The following is a 3,696-nucleotide window of genomic DNA, read 5'->3' as shown; positions in this document are numbered from 1 at the left end:
CCTGTTGCACAAAACTAGGATATGGGATTAAGCCAGGATATCTTGGTGATCCTGGCTCAATTGATCCGTAATCCGGTTGCACTAAAGATGGATAGGGGGCAGGAGGATATGTTATGGTATAAATTACCATGGAGATTTATTCTGTGGAGCTAGCCTGCTCCAGACCAGGCTAAATTCCAGGATCTATTTAATCTCATCCCTAATGTCAGTCAGCAGTCACCACAAATGGAAACCAATAGTTATTTCACTGCTCACTATACATTGTTATCACATATAACTAGACCCACTGTTATTATTTAAACGTTTGTGATCATTAATTTCAATGATTTTGGATAAAAAATGATTTTTAGATGTTGCTATCATTAGATAATTTACAGTTTCCCATAGACTATAAGGCTATATATAAAATTATAGAATATTAGGGCCACAGAGGGAAAAACACAAGTCATAATATTGTAACCAGTTGTTTTAAAGGAGGACAGTTGTTAAAATGACAGATGTGGGGAATTTCGTGAAATTGTACTTCAGTATGGTTTCATAAACAAAGACATGCTGATGTGCCAGAATATTAAGTATCACATTGTCATAAGTATCAAAACAATATGTAGCTTTTCTGCAGAAAGAACCAGCCTCATAAATTTATGACTTTATCCTTTTTCTTCAGTGTGGCCCTAGTACTCTGTCATATAAACAAATACACATTCCATATGAATATAAAAACACAATGTGTAACATTATGTTCCTTTATTGAATAAGGACAAAACAAAGCAGGTAAACCATCAGCTCCTTTCGAAACTGAAGTCACAGTGACTCTACAAGATGGAAAGCACAGAATCCAAGCATATTATACAAAATGATACATACACATTCAAAGGTCTGTATATAACACACCCTGCATGTCTGCACACTAAAATAAATGCAGGACAAATCCATACACATCAACTGAACAGACAAATGAATGGATGCAGTAGCCTCCCTGCAGCCTTGTATTACACACAGTATACCGCACAAACATCATAAGAGGCCAAATTCGTCAAAAACGAACCCAAAAAACCCAAATTCCTCTGCCACCGCAGGACATATTTAACCAAAATTGAAAGCACACATACTAACTAAAATAATTCAACACATATTGGTCCCTCAGCAGCCGACCACTGTCGTCATCAGGGAAGATTGCCGGATTGTCCCAGTCCATGGCTGGTGGCACTCTGGGGGCCCTCTCCTTCCTCAGGCAGGCCACATTGTGGAGGACAGCACAAGCCACAGTAATATCACATGCCCTAACAGGGCTGACCCTTAATTTGTGAAGGCAGTGAAAGCGTGCCTTCAGGAGGCCAAAGGTCATTTCAACTCTGGCCCTGGTCCTGGCATGGGCATGGTTGTAGGCCTGCTGTGCTTCCTGGGGGTCTGTGAAAGGTGTCAGGAGAAAAGGCTGGCAGCCATACCCCCTGTCTCCCAGCAACACACCAGAGAATTCACCTGTCAACACAAAATCTCATCATTACTACCTCATAAACACAGTGATATTCTTGACACAGCCATGATGGTTATAAATAGGGGTTGTGTGGCTTACCTTGTGATAGGCACTGAGAGATTTCAGAGGCCCGAAAGATTCTGGAGTCATGGACTGAGCCAGGCCATTTTGCCACAACATTGCTGATCACACAGTCAGCATTGCAGACCTGAAATCATAAGATGAGGAATATTACACCAATCAATGCACATCACTGGCAATGCAGAGTGTTCGTCAATGGACACATCGTGTTATACCCACTCAACATTAATGCTGTGAAAGGATTTCCTATTCACAAAAATCGGCCTCATGGGCACCTGAGGGGGCTTATCCTATGTGTGAATACCGCACCAATGACATTGGGGAAACCTGTCACAAACAATGAGTATCCTACTATGTGTTAACAGTTGTCCTGTAATTTTGTAGATCCTCTTACCTGCAATCCTATAGAACTCCTTGATGTCACAGAGCCCCCAGGCCAGGGAAGGAGATGAAGACATCTGCTAATGCTTTGATAGCCCAGACACACTCCTTATTGTGCGGCAAATTGGGCCTTGTTCAGCATCCCCACCACAGCACTAGTTGCCCACTAGCAAAAGCTAAAGGCCACAAACCATTTGCTCCACACTCAGTGCATGGCTCCGTGCAGTGCGGGTGCTTAATCCTGGGACCCAGTAGTCTGCATAGATACCTGATGCCATCTGCAGAAACCTGTATCTTTCATATAGATGGTCATCAGGGAAGGCCAGTGGGTCCAACCGGTCCCTGAAGACCCTTTCGCCTGAAGGCTCTCCTCAGCACAAGTGCTTCTTCATCCACCACATCTCGCACGAATGGGCATGCCATTGTCAGAGCAGAAAGGAACACACAATTTGGACCTTCATATAGGCTAGTGGCCACACCTGGTGCTGGGGGTGGGCAAAAGAGGGCGATGCCTTATAACGATGACTTGGTTGTACTGATTGCTGGGAAAATAAAAACCTTAGAAAGATGCCACCGTCCTGTGCTCCACAATAAGAGCTCATATGTCATGGCTCACTTGACTTTAGTACGAGAATATACCTAATTTTTATTTGAGCTGTGTCATCTTCTGAGCTGGGGGAGGAAAGAAAATAATGATTAATACATTTGTGTTACAGTTAGCATACAGTGTACATTGAAGGCATATCTCACCTCCCTCAAGTTTTTTTATTTCAAGGTCCAGTTTCCTAATTGTCCTCTTTTTATTTCGACTCCAGTGCAAGATTTTTCCATCTTTTTCTTCTTGTACTGAATGTCTATGTCTGCCAGTTCTATTTGGCGCCGGAGGTGGTTGCCATACAACTTTCTGATAGCTTGTGAGCTCTGTGAACACAATACAATTAGCGCAGCTGAATTTGGCAGGATGTGGTGTCCTTTTATTAATACGCACTATGTTGCCAGGCTGGTTTTCCCACTGTATAGCATCTGGGTCCTGTAAAAGAAATTAGATTTTTTGATTTTGATGAGGACTCCTCACCATTGTAGAGTAAATAGTACTTTCACAGTCTTAACATGATACCTCATGCCTTCTGGAATCCAGAGAGATGGTCTCCTCCTCATCATCGTCTCCATCATGTGCTGTTGCTGCTGCACTGGGGCCTTCACCCTATCACATTTAATCGGATTCATATTGAAGCTAGTAGACAAGACATGCCAGGCCTACAGTATGCCTTTGATGGAGTACTCACTGGATCAGCATCGCCTGGTGCTTGTGCTGGTGGCTCTAACAGGAACACAGTGCTGCCAGGCACTGCAAGGCAATAGGTAAACCAAAGTCAGACAGTCCAAATTGATTCAATATGAATGTGGTTGTATCCCATGTAGAGATGGAAGGACATACCTTGAATGAAGCGGGTGGCATCTTGGGAGGAACCTATGCTCGTCTCTTTCCCCAGGGATCCTCTAAGACGGGCCTGCCTTTATTTAGCTCCAAGGCCATGTCCTCTGCTGGGGGGTAAGGTCAGCCTTTGGTGACCCACCACCCGTGCCTGTCTGTGGGTATTCTTTTTCACTGCTAAACAGTACAGACAATGTGTGAGCAGGCACCTTCTGGGTACAATATATGCTTGTGCTTTGTTAAATATTAGTCAGGGACCATACCATTCTGCAGAATGTTCTTGTATTTGATTTTGACCTGCTGCCATGTCCGTTTTGGCCCGTTC

The 3,696-nt window shown here is 43.6% G+C and overlaps 1 long non-coding RNA gene across 1 annotated transcript; it reads right to left on the bottom strand.

Annotated features, from left to right (window-relative positions):
- Positions 1 to 2,987: 2,987 nt before the first annotated feature.
- LOC135566361 (uncharacterized) lies at positions 2,988 to 3,427 on the bottom strand. Its single transcript, XR_010462053.1, has 3 exons — positions 3,375 to 3,427; positions 3,223 to 3,284; positions 2,988 to 3,140 (listed from the first exon to the last, which is right to left on the bottom strand). It is a non-coding gene; the product is annotated as an uncharacterized LOC135566361 (long non-coding RNA).
- Between the last annotated feature and the right edge of the window lie 269 nt (positions 3,428 to 3,696).

The sequence above is a fragment of the Oncorhynchus nerka genome, unplaced genomic scaffold (assembly GCF_034236695.1).
Source record: "Oncorhynchus nerka isolate Pitt River unplaced genomic scaffold, Oner_Uvic_2.0 unplaced_scaffold_5507, whole genome shotgun sequence".
Taxonomy (NCBI): Eukaryota; Metazoa; Chordata; class Actinopteri; order Salmoniformes; family Salmonidae; genus Oncorhynchus; species Oncorhynchus nerka.
Note: the sequence above shows the minus strand (reverse complement) of the source record. Positions and strands in the feature narration are given on the sequence as shown.